At 34.6% G+C, this 8,114-nt stretch overlaps 1 long non-coding RNA gene across 1 annotated transcript; it reads right to left on the bottom strand.

Annotated features, from left to right (window-relative positions):
• Window positions 1–1,577: 1,577 nt before the first annotated feature.
• On the bottom strand, window positions 1,578–3,883 carry LOC148766919 (uncharacterized). Its single transcript, XR_016034277.1, has 3 exons — window positions 3,491–3,883; window positions 3,374–3,406; window positions 1,578–1,824 (listed from the first exon to the last, which is right to left on the bottom strand). It is a non-coding gene; the product is annotated as an uncharacterized LOC148766919 (long non-coding RNA).
• Between the last annotated feature and the right edge of the window lie 4,231 nt (window positions 3,884–8,114).

Raw genomic sequence — 8,114 nt, forward strand, 5'->3', positions numbered from 1 at the left:
TAACACGGCTTACTGCACTATAGTAAAGGGCTACACATAATTCAACTGTTAGCAGAAGAAAAGAAAAATTCAACACAGTGTTTTTCTTTATTGCTTGGAATAATCCTTAATTAAATTAAGAATGAGGGATTTGAGAAAAAGTTTTTATCTCATCAGAAGGTTTGGATTGGTCTATGTTATTCCTACATCTATGTTCTCTAAAGGTATATGGAAGCGCATATTGTCCTAAGAGAAACATACGACCTAACTATATAATTAATTAGATTAATTAATTCTCGGGTTTTTCAAAATAATTATAGGACCTCAACTAACATAAATCAATCAAATAATGTTGAGGCACTAGTTAAGTTGAAGTATAATCAATATTATATGTGTGTTCTATTAATTAAAATCAATTTACCAATTTAAATGAATTAATTAATCTAACACCTATTTACTAAAATAGATGATTGTTAAATCGATTATGTAATTGGGTTTAATTGGAAATAATTTCCAAAAATTAAAATTAATTTATTTTAAGTTTAATTTAAGAAATCTGAAATAATTTTTTTTTTTTCAGTGAACCGGTTGGGCCGACCGGTCTGACCGGTTCGGACTGAAACGGTCCTGTCGGTCTAGTTTACCCAAATCAGTGGGCCGGGTCTGTCGGAACGAGAACTCGTCTGACCGACCCGAATCCACGTGGATTCGGTCAATTGGATCGAGTAGAACCATCGAACCGGCCGGTTCGACCGGTTCGATCAGAACAAATTAAAAACCGACAATTTTAATTAAATTTCAGATCCAATTTTCCAATTTTAAACAATTTTAAGGCTGGAAAAACTCTAAACAATATATCAAAAATATTTTAAACTTTCGAAAACACCCAATTAAATAATACAACAATCACAACTATAATAAATCGAACATGCATCAAAATAAGCATAGCATATGGAGACGCAATTAATTGCGCAACGAGCTCTGATACCATTGACACGTGTACGCACCGGAAAACAAAAATTTTATGCGAATTAAAGAAGTTTAAATCACGTAATCACATGCCCGACAATAATTAAACAATTCATTGCGCGTACCTTTGCGCTTCAAGCGAAATTAAAAACGAAAATCATGCGGATTAATTTAATCGACAGTAAATCAATTAGCATGATCGGATTAAATCATTTAACGTGCTCGCAGTAAATCATGAATTTCATGTGAACATACAAAAACATACAAAATCACGAAATGTACTACGAAAACGAACATACATAATTTAATCTAATTAAATTAATATCTAACGAATACCGGTGTAGCAAAAGGGATCTCTTTGTAATTTTAAAACTTTCGAGTAGGACCAAAATGTAATTTCTAAAAATATCTTTTTGGGTTATTTGAAAACCTTGGAAAACCTTAAGAATTTCGAAAACTCCTTAGGGTCATTTTGGTTGTTTAAATTTTTCGTTTTAGAAATAACTTTAAAAAGGGAGATTATTATTCGAGTGCTACATTTATCTAACTATCGGTTTCACTTTTGGTTCGAAAAGAAATCATTGTTTAAGGCTATTTGGTGAATAGGGATTTCCGGGTAAGAAATGCAATTATCAAAATAAGCGGACCAACTATATTAATATCAAAATAAGGCCCGTACTAGGGTAAGAGTTTAATTCCCTTAACGAGGAAATATTAGAGTTTAAAGAAAACAAAAATACGGAAATTATGTATAGTTTACATCACCAAAATAGAATAAGCATAATTTATAGACCCCTCGTACGACCTTCCAAAAACCTCCGGCCAAGACTCCGATCCACTACTCGGTCCATTCCGCTGAGGGATTCCTACTACTACCTGCAATCAAAGAAGTATCTATATGAGCTATTAAGCCCAGTAAGAAATCCGAATGTATAACGAGGTTTTAAAATATGGTTTTACGTACTTATATTAGTATATACACATAAGCATCACACCTTACCATTCGTCGGCAAACGAACACACACATGAACACGAAATTTCATTTTAAGCACGTAAATCGACGCAAATACTGAAAATTACCAATTTACCCTTTTCGTGCAAATGCATGAATGAAAACATTTTCTGTTGTTCGGATCCGTGAAAAATTAACTTCTTTACTTGGATGATAAGCATATTATTCTGAGCCCGTTCTTTTGGTGGAATCAAACCACCCCTTTATCTATAGTAACTATGGTTGGAATACCGGCCCCCCGTATCCCGACTTATCGAACCCAAGCATTCCATTAACCTTTCCTTTCGTAAAAATGAAATCTCTTTTTATGCAAGACCATGAGACGAATGAGACTCTAATACGAAAATGACCATTTTACGACATCACAAATATCAATCAACGAGCATACAAATAAAATTCAATTATCCACATAATACTCACATACACACGGCGATCACACACATATCATACACACATATACATATAGCCATTTAAGCATATCACATAAGTCACATTATTATCATATTATGTTTTTATATAAAACACACACACACAGCAGCACATACACACACACACGGCACACATACACACACATAACATGCAGCCCCCAAAACACACTTTAATTAGCATTTAATTAGCAAACCATGCTCTTAAAGCACCAACATTTCTATCTTTTCATTTATGGGATTTCTCCCACTTTTATTCATTTAATGAATTAAAATTCTTACAGCCCCTTAACATAGTTCAGCTGCATATTTTTTAACCATCAATTCACCTTCTCACAATTAATACACAAGACATAATGATTGACACACAAAAGTTCTATTTTTGGCACATGCACAAGCAATATTTCGAAATAATAGAAAATAGCATCTAAAAATTCTCAAATTTAATTATGTGCTACCTAACTGACTAAATGAACAGATACAAAAAGAATTTTGCAGTTTCCTTAGAAATCGGATTTTTAAAAATTAAAATACTCGGCAAGTAGTGTTGAAGCCAAAAATGATTTTTCCAACAAAGTTTAATCCAAAACTATGGCCAAATAGAAAATAACAAAATTCCACTTTCTCCTACTGAGATTTTAAAGGTGAAAACATTTTTCATGCTGAAATTTCAAGAAATTGCAGATTAGCCCTAAAGATTCATAGATCTATACATGCAACCCCAAAAATCTTGAAAACTCATTTTCTTTTTCCAAAATTCCAAAAATTTCGAAATATTAAACCTTTAAACACAAAATGCTTAGATTCGCAGATTATAACATGGATTAGACATGCAAGAACACAAATAACAAGATAAGCACAAGATTTCGGATTTTACACAAAAAGCCCTAATTTTTCGAAAAGTGAAGAAATCTTTTAGGTAATTTCAAAAATTCTTTTCCATACTATGATACCCTTCGATTGCAGCAAGAAATTTGAGATTTCTTACCTATAAATGAGTGTTGGCCGAAGAAATATAAACCTTCAAAAGAAAAGAGGGTTTTTAGAGAAAGAAAGAAAATGAGGATGAAGAAGATGAAGAACACAAAGATACAATGTTACCTACTTCAAGAAGTGGCTCCAAGATTGAACCAAGCTAGTTGAATGGAGAAGGTAAGAGCTTTGATATCAAGTTGGGAGGAGTTTAAATCTCCCGTAAGAGAGCAAGTGTTTTTGATGGTGTTCTTGGCATATTCAAGGGTGAAGCTTATATAGGGGATTTGCATTTTGATTTCTCTATTTTTTTCTTGAAGAATTTTGAGGTGTTGGCCGATGGAGGAGGTGGTGCTTCGGTGGTGATGGTGAAGAGAAGACAAGTGTGGAGTGAGGTGGAGAGAAAAGAGGAAGGAAGGGTGTCTCTTGGGATGACTAATCCACATTGAGTGTTGGATTAGTGTAAATCATCACACTTTGACATGTGGACAAGCATGCATCTTTTCTAATTTTATTTTCTAATAAAAAAAATCACTAATCTCTCTCTTACTCACATAAACCGAACACACATATATAAATACATATACCTATAGTCTAGAGTAGGTTATAGCATATGCATATATGTATGCATACATGTACGTATATATGCATGTATTATGCATGTAATTATGATTAAATCATGAAATCACATAATTAAATTAATTATACACATAAGTCACATAAATTAATCTAGCACATAATTATAAATAATTAATCCACTTAAGCACATAATTATTCAATAAATTCCTAGCACATAAGGCACATAATCATCTAATCGGCATGTAATCAAATTGGCATATGAAGATTATTAGTCTAAGCAAATAGAGCATTTTAAGCACTTAAGTTAATAAAGTAAATAGATTCCTTATAATTCCTACGTGAGAATTTTCGGGTGATGGAATTTTGGTTAGGGATTAGGGTTTCGAAAATTTGGGGTGTTACAACCGGATTCGAGAATTACCTCTTAAAGCGTGAGGTTGGCGCACCATACGAAGCAAGATTGCCACGGAAACCAATCCGTGCAATCCGGGAGCAGCGATAGCGAGGCAGCGGCGGCGGCGGTGCAAGTTACGGCGGCGCGTGAGGATCGCGTGCTATCTTTGGGCGGTGCGTGGGAGCGTGTGCGTTGTCGGCTCGGGGGCTGCTCCTCGGTTCTTCGAATTTCTTTGATCTTCCTCCTTCTCGGATTTCACCTCGTATACTTCGATATACTTAACATGGGCACTAGACACGCAATAGTTAGAATACACGGAAGAAAAGAAAAGAGGAAAAGAACTACCACAACAATCGGCCAAAGGGGGTCCGATTCCGGCGATGTGACGGCGGAGAACGGCGGCGGCCGTGAGTGAGATCGGCCGAGAGAGAGAGGGGCCAATATGCTAGGGTTTGTGTATTGTGTTGTGTGTTTTATGCAAGACCTATAAATCAAATATTTATAGTGTCTTGCATAAAATCCCTAACGGGCTTAAGTTGGACCGGGCCCAACGACTTAAGTTCGTTAGTTCTTTACTCGCTCGTTTCTCCCAATTCAATGATCAGAAAATTGTAATGATTACATTTTCGGAATCATTATAATGTCCTCGTCATTACGAGTGCCAATTATGGATTTCCAACTTTCCAAAAGTGGAAACCCTAATTTGGCACACTTTCTAAATTTGGAATGTTCCCGATTTAGAAAGTCCACTAAGTTGTTCGCCTATTCTTTTCGTTTTCTTATTATCATTCATAATTCCAAACTACGAATGCTGGACCCAATCATATTGACTTCCAATCATGCAAAGATAAAACATTTTTATCTCTGACCGTTTATTCAAAGATCTCATGTGCACGAGCAGTGTGACCCTCGATGGTTCAGGTGTAAGCTAGCCGTGAGCCCACAACCCTTTGTGGTCTAAACTGGTCCCTTAGAGTTACGATGAAGATGAAGCTCATTTCACCTTAATCTAGAAACTACGCGTCATGATTCCCTAAATACAAATGAAGTGCCTGCAACAACCTTTTGATATAGTTAACGTACAGTACCATCCCTTCGATTCATATGTCCCGATTTAACTAGAGGCATTGGTTCGTTGAGACCTCCTTAGTAGTTCAATGACTGTGCGGTCGTTCTAAGTGTTGTAATCGGTACGTGCATGACTTAGAGAATCGAATTCTCTAATCATCACTTAGTCAGCTCTGTCCAGAGACTTAGAGATTTCAATCTAGGAGAACACACAAGACATCCAAGACTATTCTAGCGATTGAATCCCCGACTATAATGCACATACTTCCCCCACTAGATTTCGGACTGCGCGAACACTAGCTCTTGGGGCGGTCCTCGGTGGAACTCAAGGACATGTCACAATATAGCTGGTCCTCTAGTGAAGTCATGGTGATGTCTTCGTCATAAGGACTAATGGTGTACAACTATACCATAGATATCTCTACTCGATTATTGAGAACCACTTAGAGATTTCTAGGGTGAGGGAGTTCAGTGAACTCGTCAACTTACGAGCACCCACTTATGCATGCCGATATCACAATACCGTTTACTGATGAGATGCAGTACACATACACTAAGGGCTAGTCTCTTAATGGGAAAGGCCGATATTCTCATTGGTGGTGTAACCCTTCGACTAGAAACATGTTTAACAGTTATAATACTAAAGTAAATATCTCATGATCCTAACGATCAATTACTAGTACTTGTAATAACTGTAAGGACTATATCTATGTTTGTGACAAAGGGACAAAGATATAGAATGCCAAGGTGTTTTTATCGTTAATACGAAAAAGGTTTATTTATTACAAGAATTAATAGAAAGAGTACAGTCACATGTTGGCTTGTTGGTTACCTACTCTAACACTGACTTTCGTTTTGGCATCTGCTTCGAGCTAAGCATTATTCCTCTTTTTATGGAATTATCTTTTTATTTATTTATTCATTTATTTATTTTTAATTTATTTTTTATTTTGATTTTTCCTTTATTTTTATTTGTTTTTTAATTTTCTTTTTTTCTTACAGAATTAGGTTGTTCTTAGCATTCTTACTTTATGTTTGGCATTAGCTTCGAGCTAAGCATTATAACTTTCGTTTTGGCATTAGCTTTGAGCTCAGCACTGTTCCTCTTCTAATGGAATTAGCATGCGCTAAGCATTCTTACTTTCCTTTTGACTTTAGCTTCGAGCTCAGCATTATTCCTCTTCTTATTGAATTACATTGTTCTAAGCATTCTTACTTTCCTTTTCACATTAGCTTTTAGCTTAGCATTCTTACTTTTCTTTTTGTATTAGCTTCGAGCTAAATATTGTTCCGTTCCTTTAGGAATTTGCGTGTGCTATGCATTCTTACAATTCTTACATTCTTTTTTACATTAGATTCTAGCTAAGCATTATTCCATTTCATATGGGATTACCTTGGGCTTAGCCTTCTTACTTTCGTTTTGGCATTAGCTTCGAGCTAGTCATTATTCCTCTTGTTATGGAATTGGCTTGTTCTAAGCATTCTTGCTTTCCTTATGGCATTGGCTTAGTGCTAAGCACTATTCCTCTTGTTATGGAATTAATTTTTGCTAAGCATTCTTACATTCCTTCTGACTTTAGCTTTTAGTTAAGCATTCTTTAGCTTTTAGTTAAGCATTATTCCTCTTCTCATGGAATTAGTTTTTACCAAGCATTCCTACTTTCATAATGGCATTAGCTTCGAGCTAAGTATTATTCCTCTCCTTATGGAAAATTAGCTTGTGCTTAGCATTCTTACTTTCATTTTGGCATTAACTTCATGCTAAGCATTATTCCTCGTCTTATGGAAATAGATTTTATATATTTATTTGTTTGTTTATTTATTTTTATTTTCTTAGTTTTTTTCCCTTATGGTATTAGCTTGTGCTAAGCATTCTTACTTTCCTTATGGCATTAGCTTCCTGCTAAGCATTATTGCTCTTCTTATGGAATTAGTTTCTGCTAATCATTCTTAGCTTGGGCTAAGCATTCCTACTTTTCATCTGGCATTAGCTTAGAACTATGTATTATTCCGCTTGTTATGGAATAAGCTTATGCTATGCATTTTTACTTACCTTTTGGGCATTAGCTTCGAGCTAAGCATTATTCATCTCCTTATAGAATTAGCTTGTGCGAAGCATTCTTACTTTCGTTTTGGCATTAGCTTCGAGCTAAGCATTATTCCTCTTCTTTTGGAATTAGCATTTTTTTAATTTATTTATTCATTTATTTTTTTGATGAATTAATTTACATATTTTTTTTCCATATGGAATAAGCTTGTGCTAGGCGTTCTTATTTTTCGTTTGGTGTTAACTTCAAGCTAAGCATTCTTCACCTTCTTATGGAATTAGCTTATGCTAAGCATTCTTATTTCCTGTTTGGCATTAGCTTCGAGCTAAGCACTATTCCTCAATCTATGGAATTAGTTTATTTATTTCTCTATTTATATTTATTTTACTTTATTGTTGTAACACCCCGCCCTTTCGGATAACTCGTTTTATATTTTTATTATTTTTCATAAGTAGATTTTACGTTTAGAAATTTTATGTGTGCTAATAGGATAATTTCTTTATGAGCTAGCCTAGTTATACATGCATTCTTGATGAACTTTATGTGTGAGTTAAATTATGTGATTAGTTGATTTATGAGAATCGAATATTTGAAAATTTCACACGAAAAATAACTATATGAAAAATTTCATATTTTAATTAGATTATTGCATTCTAGAATTTAATTTG

This window comes from Erythranthe guttata, chromosome 11, assembly GCF_056151865.1.
Source record: "Erythranthe guttata isolate IM_541 chromosome 11, IM_541, whole genome shotgun sequence".
NCBI lineage: Eukaryota > Viridiplantae > Streptophyta > Magnoliopsida > Lamiales > Phrymaceae > Erythranthe > Erythranthe guttata.